Source organism: Haliotis rufescens, unplaced genomic scaffold (assembly GCF_023055435.1).
Source record: "Haliotis rufescens isolate VD_foot unplaced genomic scaffold, xgHalRufe1.0.p SCAF_6, whole genome shotgun sequence".
NCBI lineage: Eukaryota > Metazoa > Mollusca > Gastropoda > Lepetellida > Haliotidae > Haliotis > Haliotis rufescens.
The window spans coordinates 5,086,461-5,102,956 of NW_025964334.1; the positions used below are offsets into that span (position 1 = coordinate 5,086,461).

The window sequence follows — 16,496 nt, forward strand, 5'->3', positions numbered from 1 at the left end:
ATCATGTAAAATGTTTATTTGTTTCCATATCAGAATGTATTTGACTGCTTGAAACGTGGCTGACTGACTTGCAGGGAAAATGTTGGCCTGTCTATCAGCTGCCCCGGTGGCACAATCGGTTAGCGCGCCGTACTTATAGTCAGTACCTTCCCCATGATCACCATGGGATGAGGAATGCGGAGGTTGTGAGTTCGAGCCTCACCCGGGGCATGCTTGCTTTTATTTACTGCTCTGACAGTTTGACCAACACTGTCGCTTCCAATTCACAACCACTCATTATAGCAGACATGTGGCAGGTGAAATGCATCTTCTAAGCAAAACTTACACATTTTCCTTAGTCTGAAAGTTATAATACCCAACGTGAATGGTGTTTACACAGACTATTGACTACAATCGACCAGCTCTCGCGACCAGCAACTGTTAAAACCGCGGCGCCTTTCCCCAAGTTATCAGATGCCTCCATAGCTCAGTGGATAGAGCACTGGTCTTGTAAACCAGGGGTCGTGAGTTCGATCCTCACTGGGGGCTAGATATCCTTTGCCGGAATTTTAGCCTTTTGCAGTTGAATTGATAAAACCTCTTATTGGAGCACCACGAGGAAGTGCTGTGGAAGCAGCCTCCGTAGCTCAGTGGTAAGAGCACTGGTCTCGTAAACCAGGGGTCGTGAGTTCGATCCTCACCGGGGGCTATGTTATAGCTTTATTTTGAAAATCCAATCGTTTTTTTCCTATTGAAGTGAACGCAGTCTCAACTTTGAAGCCAATCATTTGTCACATGATCGGGAACAATTGAGTGATCAAGACAGTGACATTGACGACAGAACCAATGAGTTGCGCGTGCCCTTTGTGTCCAAGCGCAGGCCTCCTTTTAAATCTTAAATCGACACCCAAGCCTTCAAATTTCCGATGCCTTTGCCTTGACTCGGCTCAGCAAGTGTCGTTTAACACATATTTTAAAGTGTACAAAATGTATCTGTTCACTTTCCATTTAAATAAGACACCCGTTGTAATAGCACTGGTTGAAGGTGTGTTTGAGATGTGTCATTTTAGTTCCTTTTGCAGGAGTTGTGCTTCTGAGTATAGTTGTCGAGAGTGAACATAAGGATTAATAAGTCACCATCAATGGCTAACTGCCTCCATAGCTCAGTGGATAGAGCACTGGTCTTGTAAACCAGGGGTCGTGAGTTCGATCCTCACTGGGGGCTCATTCTTCTTTTACAGTTTTTTTTATCACCCAGGAGTCAGTAAACGATTGCTGTCACGCGGATACTATATTTCTCCTTAGAGGCAAATAAACCAACCGGCACTCGTTTTAGCTGCATCAACATGTGAGAATGGTCAGCTTACAACCAAATTCTATATTTCTTAAGAGGTAAAGAAGAGAGTGAGATAAAATACCCGAACCCCCTATTGACCTAATTAATGTTTGTCTTCACCTGCCTTCTGTTTACAATTCATCATGTAAAATGTTTATTTGTTTCCATATCAGAATGTATTTGACTGCTTGAAACGTGGCTGACTGACTTGCAGTGAAAATGTTGGCCTGTCTATCAGCTGCCCCGGTGGCACAATCGGTTAGCGCGCCGTACTTATAGTCAGTACCTTCCCCATGATCACCATGGGATGAGGAATGCGGAGGTTGTGAGTTCGAGCCTCACCCGGGGCATGCTTGCTTTTATTTACTGCTCTGACAGTTTGACCAACACTGTCGCTTCCAATTCACAACCACTCATTATAGCAGACATGTGGCAGGTGAAATGCATCTTCTAAGCAAAACTTACACATTTTCCTTAGTCTGAAAGTTATAATACCCAACGTGAATGGTGTTTACACAGACTATTGACTACAATCGACCAGCTCTCGCGACCAGCAGCTGTTAAAACCGCGGCGCCTTTCCCCAAGTTATCAGATGCCTCCATAGCTCAGTGGATAGAGCACTGGTCTTGTAAACCAGGGGTCGTGAGTTCGATCCTCACTGGGGGCTAGATATCCTTTGCCGGAATTTTAGCCTTTTGCAGTTGAATTGATAAAACCTCTTATTGGAGCACCACGAGGAAGTGCTGTGGAAGCAGCCTCCGTAGCTCAGTGGTAAGAGCACTGGTCTCGTAAACCAGGGGTCGTGAGTTCGATCCTCACCGGGGGCTATGTTATAGCTTTATTTTGAAAATCCAATCGTTTTTTTCCTATTGAAGTGAACGCAGTCTCAACTTTGAAGCCAATCATTTGTCACATGATCGGGAACAATTGAGTGATCAAGACAGTGACATTGACGACAGAACCAATGAGTTGCGCGTGCCCTTTGTGTCCAAGCGCAGGCCTCCTTTTAAATCTTAAATCGACACCCAAGCCTTCAAATTTCCGATGCCTTTGCCTTGACTCGGCTCAGCAAGTGTCGTTTAACACATATTTTAAAGTGTACAAAATGTATCTGTTCACTTTCCATTTAAATAAGACACCCGTTGTAATAGCACTGGTTGAAGGTGTGTTTGAGATGTGTCATTTTAGTTCCTTTTGCAGGAGTTGTGCTTCTGAGTATAGTTGTCGAGAGTGAACATAAGGATTAATAAGTCACCATCAATGGCTAACTGCCTCCATAGCTCAGTGGATAGAGCACTGGTCTTGTAAACCAGGGGTCGTGAGTTCGATCCTCACTGGGGGCTCATTCTTCTTTTACAGTTTTTTTTATCACCCAGGAGTCAGTAAACGATTGCTGTCACGCGGATACTATATTTCTCCTTAGAGGCAAATAAACCAACCGGCACTCGTTTTAGCTGCATCAACATGTGAGAATGGTTAGCTTACAACCAAATTCTATATTTCTTAAGAGGTAAAGAAGAGAGTGAGATAAAATACCCGAACCCCCTATTGACCTAATTAATGTTTGTCTTCACCTGCCTTCTGTTTACAATTCATCATGTAAAATGTTTATTTGTTTCCATATCAGAATGTATTTGACTGCTTGAAACGTGGCTGACTGACTTGCAGTGAAAATGTTGGCCTGTCTATCAGCTGCCCCGGTGGCACAATCGGTTAGCGCGCCGTACTTATAGTCAGTACCTTCCCCATGATCACCATGGGATGAGGAATGCGGAGGTTGTGAGTTCGAGCCTCACCCGGGGCATGCTTGCTTTTATTTACTGCTCTGACAGTTTGACCAACACTGTCGCTTCCAATTCACAACCACTCATTATAGCAGACATGTGGCAGGTGAAATGCATCTTCTAAGCAAAACTTACACATTTTCCTTAGTCTGAAAGTTATAATACCCAACGTGAATGGTGTTTACACAGACTATTGACTACAATCGACCAGCTCTCGCGACCAGCAGCTGTTAAAACCGCGGCGCCTTTCCCCAAGTTATCAGATGCCTCCATAGCTCAGTGGATAGAGCACTGGTCTTGTAAACCAGGGGTCGTGAGTTCGATCCTCACTGGGGGCTAGATATCCTTTGCCGGAATTTTAGCCTTTTGCAGTTGAATTGATAAAACCTCTTATTGGAGCACCACGAGGAAGTGCTGTGGAAGCAGCCTCCGTAGCTCAGTGGTAAGAGCACTGGTCTCGTAAACCAGGGGTCGTGAGTTCGATCCTCACCGGGGGCTATGTTATAGCTTTATTTTGAAAATCCAATCGTTTTTTTCCTATTGAAGTGAACGCAGTCTCAACTTTGAAGCCAATCATTTGTCACATGATCGGGAACAATTGAGTGATCAAGACAGTGACATTGACGACAGAACCAATGAGTTGCGCGTGCCCTTTGTGTCCAAGCGCAGGCCTCCTTTTAAATCTTAAATCGACACCCAAGCCTTCAAATTTCCGATGCCTTTGCCTTGACTCGGCTCAGCAAGTGTCGTTTAACACATATTTTAAAGTGTACAAAATGTATCTGTTCACTTTCCATTTAAATAAGACACCCGTTGTAATAGCACTGGTTGAAGGTGTGTTTGAGATGTGTCATTTTAGTTCCTTTTGCAGGAGTTGTGCTTCTGAGTATAGTTGTCGAGAGTGAACATAAGGATTAATAAGTCACCATCAATGGCTAACTGCCTCCATAGCTCAGTGGATAGAGCACTGGTCTTGTAAACCAGGGCTCGTGAGTTCGATCCTCACTGGGGGCTCATTCTTCTTTTACAGTTTTTTTTATCACCCAGGAGTCAGTAAACGATTGCTGTCACGCGGATACTATATTTCTCCTTAGAGGCAAATAAACCAACCGGCACTCGTTTTAGCTGCATCAACATGTGAGAATGGTTAGCTTACAACCAAATTCTATATTTCTTAAGAGGTAAAGAAGAGAGTGAGATAAAATACCCGAACCCCCTATTGACCTAATTAATGTTTGTCTTCACCTGCCTTCTGTTTACAATTCATCATGTAAAATGTTTATTTGTTTCCATATCAGAATGTATTTGACTGCTTGAAACGTGGCTGACTGACTTGCAGTGAAAATGTTGGCCTGTCTATCAGCTGCCCCGGTGGCACAATCGGTTAGCGCGCCGTACTTATAGTCAGTACCTTCCCCATGATCACCATGGGATGAGGAATGCGGAGGTTGTGAGTTCGAGCCTCACCCGGGGCATGCTTGCTTTTATTTACTGCTCTGACAGTTTGACCAACACTGTCGCTTCCAATTCACAACCACTCATTATAGCAGACATGTGGCAGGTGAAATGCATCTTCTAAGCAAAACTTACACATTTTCCTTAGTCTGAAAGTTATAATACCCAACGTGAATGGTGTTTACACAGACTATTGACTACAATCGACCAGCTCTCGCGACCAGCAGCTGTTAAAACCGCGGCGCCTTTCCCCAAGTTATCAGATGCCTCCATAGCTCAGTGGATAGAGCACTGGTCTTGTAAACCAGGGGTCGTGAGTTCGATCCTCACTGGGGGCTAGATATCCTTTGCCGGAATTTTAGCCTTTTGCAGTTGAATTGATAAAACCTCTTATTGGAGCACCACGAGGAAGTGCTGTGGAAGCAGCCTCCGTAGCTCAGTGGTAAGAGCACTGGTCTCGTAAACCAGGGGTCGTGAGTTCGATCCTCACCGGGGGCTATGTTATAGCTTTATTTTGAAAATCCAATCGTTTTTTTCCTATTGAAGTGAACGCAGTCTCAACTTTGAAGCCAATCATTTGTCACATGATCGGGAACAATTGAGTGATCAAGACAGTGACATTGACGACAGAACCAATGAGTTGCGCGTGCCCTTTGTGTCCAAGCGCAGGCCTCCTTTTAAATCTTAAATCGACACCCAAGCCTTCAAATTTCCGATGCCTTTGCCTTGACTCGGCTCAGCAAGTGTCGTTTAACACATATTTTAAAGTGTACAAAATGTATCTGTTCACTTTCCATTTAAATAAGACACCCGTTGTAATAGCACTGGTTGAAGGTGTGTTTGAGATGTGTCATTTTAGTTCCTTTTGCAGGAGTTGTGCTTCTGAGTATAGTTGTCGAGAGTGAACATAAGGATTAATAAGTCACCATCAATGGCTAACTGCCTCCATAGCTCAGTGGATAGAGCACTGGTCTTGTAAACCAGGGGTCGTGAGTTCGATCCTCACTGGGGGCTCATTCTTCTTTTACAGTTTTTTTTATCACCCAGGAGTCAGTAAACGATTGCTGTCACGCGGATACTATATTTCTCCTTAGAGGCAAATAAACCAACCGGCACTCGTTTTAGCTGCATCAACATGTGAGAATGGTCAGCTTACAACCAAATTCTATATTTCTTAAGAGGTAAAGAAGAGAGTGAGATAAAATACCCGAACCCCCTATTGACCTAATTAATGTTTGTCTTCACCTGCCTTCTGTTTACAATTCATCATGTAAAATGTTTATTTGTTTCCATATCAGAATGTATTTGACTGCTTGAAACGTGGCTGACTGACTTGCAGTGAAAATGTTGGCCTGTCTATCAGCTGCCCCGGTGGCACAATCGGTTAGCGCGCCGTACTTATAGTCAGTACCTTCCCCATGATCACCATGGGATGAGGAATGCGGAGGTTGTGAGTTCGAGCCTCACCCGGGGCATGCTTGCTTTTATTTACTGCTCTGACAGTTTGACCAACACTGTCGCTTCCAATTCACAACCACTCATTATAGCAGACATGTGGCAGGTGAAATGCATCTTCTAAGCAAAACTTACACATTTTCCTTAGTCTGAAAGTTATAATACCCAACGTGAATGGTGTTTACACAGACTATTGACTACAATCGACCAGCTCTCGCGACCAGCAGCTGTTAAAACCGCGGCGCCTTTCCCCAAGCTATCAGATGCCTCCATAGCTCAGTGGATAGAGCACTGGTCTTGTAAACCAGGGGTCGTGAGTTCGATCCTCACTGGGGGCTAGATATCCTTTGCCGGAATTTTAGCCTTTTGCAGTTGAATTGATAAAACCTCTTATTGGAGCACCACGAGGAAGTGCTGTGGAAGCAGCCTCCGTAGCTCAGTGGTAAGAGCACTGGTCTCGTAAACCAGGGGTCGTGAGTTCGATCCTCACCGGGGGCTATGTTATAGCTTTATTTTGAAAATCCAATCGTTTTTTTCCTATTGAAGTGAACGCAGTCTCAACTTTGAAGCCAATCATTTGTCACATGATCGGGAACAATTGAGTGATCAAGACAGTGACATTGACGACAGAACCAATGAGTTGCGCGTGCCCTTTGTGTCCAAGCGCAGGCCTCCTTTTAAATCTTAAATCGACACCCAAGCCTTCAAATTTCCGATGCCTTTGCCTTGACTCGGCTCAGCAAGTGTCGTTTAACACATATTTTAAAGTGTACAAAATGTATCTGTTCACTTTCCATTTAAATAAGACACCCGTTGTAATAGCACTGGTTGAAGGTGTGTTTGAGATGTGTCATTTTAGTTCCTTTTGCAGGAGTTGTGCTTCTGAGTATAGTTGTCGAGAGTGAACATAAGGATTAATAAGTCACCATCAATGGCTAACTGCCTCCATAGCTCAGTGGATAGAGCACTGGTCTTGTAAACCAGGGGTCGTGAGTTCGATCCTCACTGGGGGCTCATTCTTCTTTTACAGTTTTTTTTATCACCCAGGAGTCAGTAAACGATTGCTGTCACGCGGATACTATATTTCTCCTTAGAGGCAAATAAACCAACCGGCACTCGTTTTAGCTGCATCAACATGTGAGAATGGTCAGCTTACAACCAAATTCTATATTTCTTAAGAGGTAAAGAAGAGAGTGAGATAAAATACCCGAACCCCCTATTGACCTAATTAATGTTTGTCTTCACCTGCCTTCTGTTTACAATTCATCATGTAAAATGTTTATTTGTTTCCATATCAGAATGTATTTGACTGCTTGAAACGTGGCTGACTGACTTGCAGTGAAAATGTTGGCCTGTCTATCAGCTGCCCCGGTGGCACAATCGGTTAGCGCGCCGTACTTATAGTCAGTACCTTCCCCATGATCACCATGGGATGAGGAATGCGGAGGTTGTGAGTTCGAGCCTCACCCGGGGCATGCTTGCTTTTATTTACTGCTCTGACAGTTTGACCAACACTGTCGCTTCCAATTCACAACCACTCATTATAGCAGACATGTGGCAGGTGAAATGCATCTTCTAAGCAAAACTTACACATTTTCCTTAGTCTGAAAGTTATAATACCCAACGTGAATGGTGTTTACACAGACTATTGACTACAATCGACCAGCTCTCGCGACCAGCAGCTGTTAAAACCGCGGCGCCTTTCCCCAAGCTATCAGATGCCTCCATAGCTCAGTGGATAGAGCACTGGTCTTGTAAACCAGGGGTCGTGAGTTCGATCCTCACTGGGGGCTAGATATCCTTTGCCGGAATTTTAGCCTTTTGCAGTTGAATTGATAAAACCTCTTATTGGAGCACCACGAGGAAGTGCTGTGGAAGCAGCCTCCGTAGCTCAGTGGTAAGAGCACTGGTCTCGTAAACCAGGGGTCGTGAGTTCGATCCTCACCGGGGGCTATGTTATAGCTTTATTTTGAAAATCCAATCGTTTTTTTCCTATTGAAGTGAACGCAGTCTCAACTTTGAAGCCAATCATTTGTCACATGATCGGGAACAATTGAGTGATCAAGACAGTGACATTGACGACAGAACCAATGAGTTGCGCGTGCCCTTTGTGTCCAAGCGCAGGCCTCCTTTTAAATCTTAAATCGACACCCAAGCCTTCAAATTTCCGATGCCTTTGCCTTGACTCGGCTCAGCAAGTGTCGTTTAACACATATTTTAAAGTGTACAAAATGTATCTGTTCACTTTCCATTTAAATAAGACACCCGTTGTAATAGCACTGGTTGAAGGTGTGTTTGAGATGTGTCATTTTAGTTCCTTTTGCAGGAGTTGTGCTTCTGAGTATAGTTGTCGAGAGTGAACATAAGGATTAATAAGTCACCATCAATGGCTAACTGCCTCCATAGCTCAGTGGATAGAGCACTGGTCTTGTAAACCAGGGGTCGTGAGTTCGATCCTCACTGGGGGCTCATACTTCTTTTACAGTTTTTTTTATCACCCAGGAGTCAGTAAACGATTGCTGTCACGCGGATACTATATTTCTCCTTAGAGGCAAATAAACCAACCGGCACTCGTTTTAGCTGCATCAACATGTGACAATGGTCAGCTTACAACCAAATTCTATATTTCTTAAGAGGTAAAGAAGAGAGTGAGATAAAATACCCGAACCCCCTATTGACCTAATTAATGTTTGTCTTCACCTGCCTTCTGTTTACAATTCATCATGTAAAATGTTTATTTGTTTCCATATCAGAATGTATTTGACTGCTTGAAACGTGGCTGACTGACTTGCAGTGAAAATGTTGGCCTGTCTATCAGCTGCCCCGGTGGCACAATCGGTTAGCGCGCCGTACTTATAGTCAGTACCTTCCCCATGATCACCATGGGATGAGGAATGCGGAGGTTGTGAGTTCGAGCCTCACCCGGGGCATGCTTGCTTTTATTTACTGCTCTGACAGTTTGACCAACACTGTCGCTTCCAATTCACAACCACTCATTATAGCAGACATGTGGCAGGTGAAATGCATCTTCTAAGCAAAACTTACACATTTTCCTTAGTCTGAAAGTTATAATACCCAACGTGAATGGTGTTTACACAGACTATTGACTACAATCGACCAGCTCTCGCGACCAGCAGCTGTTAAAACCGCGGCGCCTTTCCCCAAGCTATCAGATGCCTCCATAGCTCAGTGGATAGAGCACTGGTCTTGTAAACCAGGGGTCGTGAGTTCGATCCTCACTGGGGGCTAGATATCCTTTGCCGGAATTTTAGGCTTCGGAGGTGTGTGGACGTGCTGACTATCGAGCAACACAGATTCTCAGATTAAATCGTTCACAAGTTCAGTAGAATACCAGATTTACGCTAACAAGGTAGGCAACACTTTGATATGTAGTTGTGTGAGGACCTTAAACATTTGCATGCACGTTTGTGCATGCTATTGACATTGTTTGTCTCTGAATCTCCCACGCTCGCTGGGTTCAAAATGGCGGACACCAAACAGAAAAGAAAATATCTGAAAGATTGCACGATTGAAGTGAATGTTGGTAACAACAAAGTGATTAGTGCTAGTGTATTATCTTGTGCGCTATTGGAATATGTGTCCGATGTATGGGCGTGCGTCCTAAAAGGTACAGAATGCTATGATGTCACTGTCCCAGACAGTAACGAGGCAAGGATTCTTGCAGAAACTGATGACTTGAAAATAGGAGGTACACTGGTTAACTTCAGGTTACTTCATAGTGAAAGCGTCGTAGTGTCATTCCTACACCTTCCACCCTACATTGATGATGAGGAAATTGTAAACATGTTGATCAAAAGGGGTATCACTTTGAAAAGTGATATTAAACACAGGACCCTGAAAGGCACCAGCATTTTTGATGGTACCAGGTATGTGCGCGTCGCTTTCCCCCCCGAGTGTACATCCTTGCCATACTCCATGGGCTTCAACACATTAGATGGTTATCGATACTTTCGTGTGATTCATAATAATCAAGAACGGTTGTGTTTTAAATGCAACTCGGGAGACCATATGGTTAAAGAATGCCCAAATACCAAATGCTTTAAGTGCAACGGACATGGCCACATTGCCAAAAACTGCAACGAAGGAAGAACACTTAAACGTAGTTGTGAACTGTGCTCTCTACCTATTGGTAGCTGCAGCTGTTTCCTAGACGAGGAGGACAATTGTCAGTACAGCATGTCAGAGGAGTCTGAGCTAGAAAAGGAACTTGCCCCAGAAAGGTCATGGGATGAAGAACCTTTGGATAACGATGATACATCTGTTGAGGACTTTGAAACTGAAGAAAAGAAAAGAAACAAAGATGGAACAATAGAGGGAAAAGGAGAAGAAAATGAAGAGGAAAAACTTGATGAAGCCTCTGAAATTCCTTGTACAAACCGTGTTGGAGATGACATGGAGAGTGATGATAAGACAATGAGACAGTCGTTGCCTCAAGATGGACATGAAAATATAACACCTTCTAAATGGAACAAATCTTCGAAGAAAAGAGGAAGAAGAAATAAACTACAACCCAAGATCACAGACTGTGTAATTCAGAACAATGACTTAAAAAATAAATTGAGAGAAAGTAAAAAAGATGAACAAAAGAAGAAGAAAGAAGAAAAGGTTAACGATCGACGAGAAATATCTGGCGTGTCTGAGAATGGTGTATAAACTAACAATGTGTTTGTACATACATTTCATATTTATATTTGCAATGGTCACAACATGGTCATGGAATGTGAATGGACTCCGTGATGTCACTAAAATACAAAATGTATTCTCTATACTAACGAATTCCCATGTCAATATTGCCTTTTTGCAGGAGACCTTTTGGTCTGATGAATTCATTGAAAAATATAAATATTTATGGCCAGGAACAATTTTATACTCTAATGCTGGTAATAATAGAAAAGGCGTTGCTCTTTTGATCTCTCCTGACTTTGAACAAAAGGTGGCCATGCTTGAAAAAGACAATGATGGAAGACTACTAAAGGCGTCTCTATCTCTTGAAGATAAAACAGTGATTTTATTAAATGTGTATGCCCCAAACGATCCTAGAGAGAGAATACCTTTTTTCAATAATTTAATGAAATGGGTTAATCATGAGCATTTAATTTGCGCTGGAGATTTTAATGAAATTCTTGATCCTTCACTTGATAAAGGTCCCAATAACACAACGTTTAACATCCAAAGTAGTAATGTGTTAAACACCTTTCTTCACAAAAACAACCTAATCGATATATGGAGGTACAAGAACTATGACAAAAAAGAGTTTTCTCGAATACAGTCTGTATTAGGAGTTATTAAACAATCTCGGATTGATTTGATATTTGTTTCAAGAAACCTTATTTCAAATATTATTAACTGTTACATTAGATATTCCTCTGTGAGTGATCACAATATTGTTGTATCAAGGTTAGACTTTTCTCCTATAGAAAGGGGTCCTGGTGTATGGATTTTTAATAATCAGCTTCTTGACGATTGCGCATTTTATCAAAAGATCACTGAAATAATAGAAGAGGCAAAAGGGTGCCCTTTACTTAAAACTGAACCATTGATATGGTGGGATAACTTGAAATATCAGTTCAAAAAGTTTTCCAGGTACTATGCATCTAAAAAAAGCAATCATGAAAAAGCTGATTATTTTAAAATTCAAAATAAACTTAGAAAAGAATATCATAAGATATCCTCCATTCCTGGCTATGTATCTTCTATTTTACAATCAATAGAAAATGAGCTGGAGACATACGAGATTAACAAATGCAAAGGAGCTATTCTCAGGTCAAAGGCAAAGTGGACTCTCGATTCCGACAGAAATACCTCATACTTTTTAAATCTAGAAAAAACAAAACAGCAAGCAAACTCGATCAAAGAATTATTTAGAGGAGATGGTACAATAGCCAACAACACAGAGGATATCTTGGATACTGCTCAACAATTTTACTCCTCTTTATTCACTGCTGAACACTGTAATGTAGAAAAACAACAGGACATAGTTAATAATATCAAGGACAAGCTTTCCGAAGATGAAAGGAATTCATGCGAAGTACATATTTCTCAGAGTGAGCTTACCGTGGCACTCAAAGGTATGCAGAAAAATAAATCACCAGGCCCAGATGGTCTAACAGTTGAGTTTTATTTGAAGTTTTGGAACATTTTATGCCCCTTCTTCATACAAGTTGTCGATTGTGTACACAAAGAAAACAGTCTTTCACGTACCATGAAAAAGAGTATAATTAGTTTATTTTATAAAAAGAAAGGTGACAAGAGAGACATTAAATGTTACAGGCCTATTTCATTGATAAATGTAGATTGTAAACTAATATCCAGAGTGTTGTCATTAAGATTACGAAATGTCATGTCCTCAATTGTCTCCCCTGAACAATCTTGCTGTGTACCAGGAAGAGACATAGCTAACAACCTTCACTCCCTAAGAGATGTTATTGACATTGTAAATAATCGTGATGATGATGATTCATATCTCATCAAAATAGATCAAGAGAAAGCATTTGACAGGGTCTCACATCAATACTTATTTCAAATTCTCAGAAAATTTAACTTTGGAGATTCCTTCATTTCATGGATTAAAATTCTCTATACTGATATGCATAGTTCTGTTAAATGCAATGGCCATTTGTCGCCTTATTTTCCTTTAACTCGTGGTGTTCGTCAAGGAGATCCAATGAGCTCCATGCTGTACGTTTTGGTGTCAGAGCCACTTAATCTCCTAGTTAAGAACAATCCTGAAATCCACGGAATAAGTATCAACAATGACATTTATTCTTTGATATATCAACATGCTGATGACACTTCAATCACTGTTTCAGATGTCAACTCCGTCGAAGAAACATTTAGCACAGTTAACTCATACTGTGAAGGAACGGGAGCAAAAATCAACATCGAAAAATCAGAAGTTTTGTTATTGGGTAAAAATAACCTTCGTGGCTGTTCAATCAACGTCCCGGTTAAAATCAAAAAAGATTGTGTTGAAATATTAGGCATTTATTTCGGCAAGGATAAAGCAATGTGTGAAACGTTGAATTGGAGAAAGAAAATGGACAAAATTCAAACATTGTTAAATTCATGGTTACGTAGACAACTTACTCTACAGGGTAGAGCAGTTGTAATAAATATCCTTATGAGTTCCCGCTTATGGTATGCGTTTACTGTACTACCTGTCCCACAATGGGTTGAGCATAGATTTACTCAGATGTTTAGTAAATTCTTGTGGCATAATAAAACTGCCAAAATAACATCAGATACCTGTATTGGTATTTGTTTAGATGGTGGTCTGAATATACCAAAGTTGTGTTTTAAAAAATATGCACTGAGACTTAAGTTGCTGAGGGCTTTTGCTAATTCCCAGCTTAATTGTATTTGGAAACAAACAATGCTATATTTTATGTCACATCTTCTGAAAATGAACTTGGGAATTCATGTTTTATCTCTTGAACATAATAAGGGTGATTTACAAGACAAAAGCCCATTTTATGCTGAGCTATTATCTGCATGGAATGAAATTACTGGAGGGAAAAGACCCTTGCTTCAAAATGTAGATGATATCATGAATCAACCACTTTTCAAAAATCCATTAATTACTTTCAATGGAAAAACTCTGATGTTTCAATCGTTTGTTTCAAGTGGAATTATTTGTATTAAACATATTTGTTTTGAAGTTATTCCAAAATTCATGTCCTCACAAATTATTGTAGACATTGTACATGATACTTTACCTGAAATGGACATAAACACTATACAACAATGCTATGCAATCATTTTATACGCGCTTCCATCAGAATGGAAAAATATCATTTTGTCTGATGTTGGCAAAAACCTTCCCTCGGGAGACATCTTCTGCACGATTGATGGACAGGACATGTCAGTTGAAGTTTTAACAGCTAAATTTTGCTACGAAATATTCAGACAAAAACACTTCAAAAAGCCAGTTGCTATTTCTTTTTGGAATAATATTGCTTTGGACATTAATTGGAAAGATATTTGGCTGAATGTGTGGCAGAAAGATAAATCAACAGACTCTATACAGTTGGATTTTAAAATTGCTCACAATATTATCTTTACATATGATAAACTGTGCAAAATTGGATTGTCAAACACTGATGTTTGTCCTGTATGTCAAAATGAAACAGAGGACATTTTACATTTGTTTATCTTCTGCCAAGAGTTATCTTCCTTGCAATCTCTATTAATTGACATGTTGACAGACGTTTGTCAAGATTCAGGGTTTAGTCTTGGACAGTTATACCTCTGGTTACTGTTTGGATTCCTGCCAGAAAAGAAGTTGTCATGTAAACCCTTCATGAACATTGTATTGTCAATATATCGAATTGCTGTATTTAAAAGAAGAGTTATTATGAGTCAGGAAACAATCTCATTTCACATGAAAGCTTTTTTCAAATCTTTGATTAAGCGTCATTTCAGCCTTTTGTTGTTTCACTATTCAAAAATGAATCAATTACATATCTTTATTCAAAGATATATAATGACCAATACATTTATCACATTAGATGGAAATGAGATTGTTCTCAAACCTCCTCTAGAATAGAAACATGTAACATGTAACGTGTAAAGAGCATGTTCAATCTGCAATCCTCTTTTTGTATATGTAAAGACGTGTTTAGATAATCAAATGTAAAAAACTATTTCTCATATTTTCTGTCTGTAGAATCGGAATGTTATCCACTGCCACCCTACTTCTGTGATAACCTTTTTATTAATGTGGTGGCAGTGGCAGCACTGTCTGCGACTGTAATAAGTTCCCGTGAATAAATTTTATCAAGAAAAAAAAAAAAAAAAAAAAAAGCGCGCCGTACTTATAGTCAGTACCTTCCCCATGATCACCATGGGATGAGGAATGCGGAGGTTGTGAGTTCGAGCCTCACCCGGGGCATGCTTGCTTTTATTTACTGCTCTGACAGTTTGACCAACACTGTCGCTTCCAATTCACAACCACTCATTATAGCAGACATGTGGCAGGTGAAATGCATCTTCTAAGCAAAACTTACACATTTTCCTTAGTCTGAAAGTTATAATACCCAACGTGAATGGTGTTTACACAGACTATTGACTACAATCGACCAGCTCTCGCGACCAGCAGCTGTTAAAACCGCGGCGCCTTTCCCCAAGCTATCAGATGCCTCCATAGCTCAGTGGATAGAGCACTGGTCTTGTAAACCAGGGGTCGTGAGTTCGATCCTCACTGGGGGCTAGATATCCTTTGCCGGAATTTTAGCCTTTTGCAGTTGAATTGATAAAACCTCTTATTGGAGCACCACGAGGAAGTGCTGTGGAAGCAGCCTCCGTAGCTCAGTGGTAAGAGCACTGGTCTCGTAAACCAGGGGTCGTGAGTTCGATCCTCACCGGGGGCTATGTTATAGCTTTATTTTGAAAATCCAATCGTTTTTTTCCTATTGAAGTGAACGCAGTCTCAACTTTGAAGCCAATCATTTGTCACATGATCGGGAACAATTGAGTGATCAAGACAGTGACATTGACGACAGAACCAATGAGTTGCGCGTGCCCTTTGTGTCCAAGCGCAGGCCTCCTTTTAAATCTTAAATCGACACCCAAGCCTTCAAATTTCCGATGCCTTTGCCTTGACTCGGCTCAGCAAGTGTCGTTTAACACATATTTTAAAGTGTACAAAATGTATCTGTTCACTTTCCATTTAAATAAGACACCCGTTGTAATAGCACTGGTTGAAGGTGTGTTTGAGATGTGTCATTTTAGTTCCTTTTGCAGGAGTTGTGCTTCTGAGTATAGTTGTCGAGAGTGAACATAAGGATTAATAAGTCACCATCAATGGCTAACTGCCTCCATAGCTCAGTGGATAGAGCACTGGTCTTGTAAACCAGGGGTCGTGAGTTCGATCCTCACTGGGGGCTCATTCTTCTTTTACAGTTTTTTTTATCACCCAGGAGTCAGTAAACGATTGCTGTCACGCGGATACTATATTTCTCCTTAGAGGCAAATAAACCAACCGGCACTCGTTTTAGCTGCATCAACATGTGACAATGGTCAGCTTACAACCAAATTCTATATTTCTTTAGAGGTAAAGAAGAGAGTGAGATAAAATACCCGAACCCCCTATTGACCTAATTAATGTTTGTCTTCACCTGCCTTCTGTTTACAATTCATCATGTAAAATGTTTATTTGTTTCCATATCAGAATGTATTTGACTGCTTGAAACGTGGCTGACTGACTTGCAGTGAAAATGTTGGCCTGTCTATCAGCTGCCCCGGTGGCACAATCGGTTAGCGCGCCGTACTTATAGTCAGTACCTTCCCCATGATCACCATGGGATGAGGAATGCGGAGGTTGTGAGTTCGAGCCTCACCCGGGGCATGCTTGCTTTTATTTACTGCTCTGACAGTTTGACCAACACTGTCGCTTCCAATTCACAACCACTCATTATAGCAGACATGTGGCAGGTGAAATGCATCTTCTAAGCAAAACTTACACATT

The 16,496-nt window shown here is 41.2% G+C and overlaps 30 non-coding genes across 30 annotated transcripts; all 30 read left to right on the plus strand.

Moving 5' to 3' along the window:
- The first annotated feature begins 100 nt into the window (after window positions 1–100).
- On the plus strand, window positions 101–210 carry Trnai-uau. Its single transcript has 2 exons — window positions 101–138; window positions 175–210. It is a non-coding gene; the product is annotated as a tRNA-Ile (tRNA).
- A 245-nt stretch (window positions 211–455) lies between these two features.
- Trnat-ugu lies at window positions 456–528 on the plus strand. The gene has a single exon. It is a non-coding gene; the product is annotated as a tRNA-Thr (tRNA).
- Window positions 529–615: 87 nt separating this feature from the next.
- Trnat-cgu lies at window positions 616–688 on the plus strand. The gene has a single exon. It is a non-coding gene; the product is annotated as a tRNA-Thr (tRNA).
- A 443-nt stretch (window positions 689–1,131) lies between these two features.
- On the plus strand, window positions 1,132–1,204 carry Trnat-ugu. The gene has a single exon. It is a non-coding gene; the product is annotated as a tRNA-Thr (tRNA).
- A 351-nt stretch (window positions 1,205–1,555) lies between these two features.
- On the plus strand, window positions 1,556–1,665 carry Trnai-uau. The gene is made up of 2 exons: window positions 1,556–1,593; window positions 1,630–1,665. It is a non-coding gene; the product is annotated as a tRNA-Ile (tRNA).
- Window positions 1,666–1,910: 245 nt separating this feature from the next.
- Trnat-ugu lies at window positions 1,911–1,983 on the plus strand. The gene has a single exon. It is a non-coding gene; the product is annotated as a tRNA-Thr (tRNA).
- Window positions 1,984–2,070: 87 nt separating this feature from the next.
- Trnat-cgu lies at window positions 2,071–2,143 on the plus strand. Its single transcript has one exon. It is a non-coding gene; the product is annotated as a tRNA-Thr (tRNA).
- A 443-nt stretch (window positions 2,144–2,586) lies between these two features.
- Trnat-ugu lies at window positions 2,587–2,659 on the plus strand. Its single transcript has one exon. It is a non-coding gene; the product is annotated as a tRNA-Thr (tRNA).
- A 351-nt stretch (window positions 2,660–3,010) lies between these two features.
- On the plus strand, window positions 3,011–3,120 carry Trnai-uau. The gene is made up of 2 exons: window positions 3,011–3,048; window positions 3,085–3,120. It is a non-coding gene; the product is annotated as a tRNA-Ile (tRNA).
- A 245-nt stretch (window positions 3,121–3,365) lies between these two features.
- Window positions 3,366–3,438, plus strand: Trnat-ugu. The gene has a single exon. It is a non-coding gene; the product is annotated as a tRNA-Thr (tRNA).
- Window positions 3,439–3,525: 87 nt separating this feature from the next.
- Window positions 3,526–3,598, plus strand: Trnat-cgu. Its single transcript has one exon. It is a non-coding gene; the product is annotated as a tRNA-Thr (tRNA).
- A 443-nt stretch (window positions 3,599–4,041) lies between these two features.
- Window positions 4,042–4,114, plus strand: Trnat-ugu. The gene has a single exon. It is a non-coding gene; the product is annotated as a tRNA-Thr (tRNA).
- A 351-nt stretch (window positions 4,115–4,465) lies between these two features.
- On the plus strand, window positions 4,466–4,575 carry Trnai-uau. The gene is made up of 2 exons: window positions 4,466–4,503; window positions 4,540–4,575. It is a non-coding gene; the product is annotated as a tRNA-Ile (tRNA).
- A 245-nt stretch (window positions 4,576–4,820) lies between these two features.
- On the plus strand, window positions 4,821–4,893 carry Trnat-ugu. Its single transcript has one exon. It is a non-coding gene; the product is annotated as a tRNA-Thr (tRNA).
- Window positions 4,894–4,980: 87 nt separating this feature from the next.
- Window positions 4,981–5,053, plus strand: Trnat-cgu. Its single transcript has one exon. It is a non-coding gene; the product is annotated as a tRNA-Thr (tRNA).
- A 443-nt stretch (window positions 5,054–5,496) lies between these two features.
- Trnat-ugu lies at window positions 5,497–5,569 on the plus strand. The gene has a single exon. It is a non-coding gene; the product is annotated as a tRNA-Thr (tRNA).
- A 351-nt stretch (window positions 5,570–5,920) lies between these two features.
- Window positions 5,921–6,030, plus strand: Trnai-uau. Its single transcript has 2 exons — window positions 5,921–5,958; window positions 5,995–6,030. It is a non-coding gene; the product is annotated as a tRNA-Ile (tRNA).
- Window positions 6,031–6,275: 245 nt separating this feature from the next.
- Window positions 6,276–6,348, plus strand: Trnat-ugu. The gene has a single exon. It is a non-coding gene; the product is annotated as a tRNA-Thr (tRNA).
- Window positions 6,349–6,435: 87 nt separating this feature from the next.
- On the plus strand, window positions 6,436–6,508 carry Trnat-cgu. Its single transcript has one exon. It is a non-coding gene; the product is annotated as a tRNA-Thr (tRNA).
- Window positions 6,509–6,951: 443 nt separating this feature from the next.
- On the plus strand, window positions 6,952–7,024 carry Trnat-ugu. Its single transcript has one exon. It is a non-coding gene; the product is annotated as a tRNA-Thr (tRNA).
- A 351-nt stretch (window positions 7,025–7,375) lies between these two features.
- Window positions 7,376–7,485, plus strand: Trnai-uau. The gene is made up of 2 exons: window positions 7,376–7,413; window positions 7,450–7,485. It is a non-coding gene; the product is annotated as a tRNA-Ile (tRNA).
- A 245-nt stretch (window positions 7,486–7,730) lies between these two features.
- Trnat-ugu lies at window positions 7,731–7,803 on the plus strand. The gene has a single exon. It is a non-coding gene; the product is annotated as a tRNA-Thr (tRNA).
- An 87-nt stretch (window positions 7,804–7,890) lies between these two features.
- Window positions 7,891–7,963, plus strand: Trnat-cgu. The gene has a single exon. It is a non-coding gene; the product is annotated as a tRNA-Thr (tRNA).
- A 443-nt stretch (window positions 7,964–8,406) lies between these two features.
- Trnat-ugu lies at window positions 8,407–8,479 on the plus strand. The gene has a single exon. It is a non-coding gene; the product is annotated as a tRNA-Thr (tRNA).
- A 351-nt stretch (window positions 8,480–8,830) lies between these two features.
- Trnai-uau lies at window positions 8,831–8,940 on the plus strand. Its single transcript has 2 exons — window positions 8,831–8,868; window positions 8,905–8,940. It is a non-coding gene; the product is annotated as a tRNA-Ile (tRNA).
- Window positions 8,941–9,185: 245 nt separating this feature from the next.
- On the plus strand, window positions 9,186–9,258 carry Trnat-ugu. The gene has a single exon. It is a non-coding gene; the product is annotated as a tRNA-Thr (tRNA).
- A 5,908-nt stretch (window positions 9,259–15,166) lies between these two features.
- Trnat-ugu lies at window positions 15,167–15,239 on the plus strand. Its single transcript has one exon. It is a non-coding gene; the product is annotated as a tRNA-Thr (tRNA).
- Window positions 15,240–15,326: 87 nt separating this feature from the next.
- Trnat-cgu lies at window positions 15,327–15,399 on the plus strand. The gene has a single exon. It is a non-coding gene; the product is annotated as a tRNA-Thr (tRNA).
- Window positions 15,400–15,842: 443 nt separating this feature from the next.
- Trnat-ugu lies at window positions 15,843–15,915 on the plus strand. Its single transcript has one exon. It is a non-coding gene; the product is annotated as a tRNA-Thr (tRNA).
- Window positions 15,916–16,266: 351 nt separating this feature from the next.
- Trnai-uau lies at window positions 16,267–16,376 on the plus strand. Its single transcript has 2 exons — window positions 16,267–16,304; window positions 16,341–16,376. It is a non-coding gene; the product is annotated as a tRNA-Ile (tRNA).
- The last annotated feature ends 120 nt before the right edge of the window (window positions 16,377–16,496 follow it).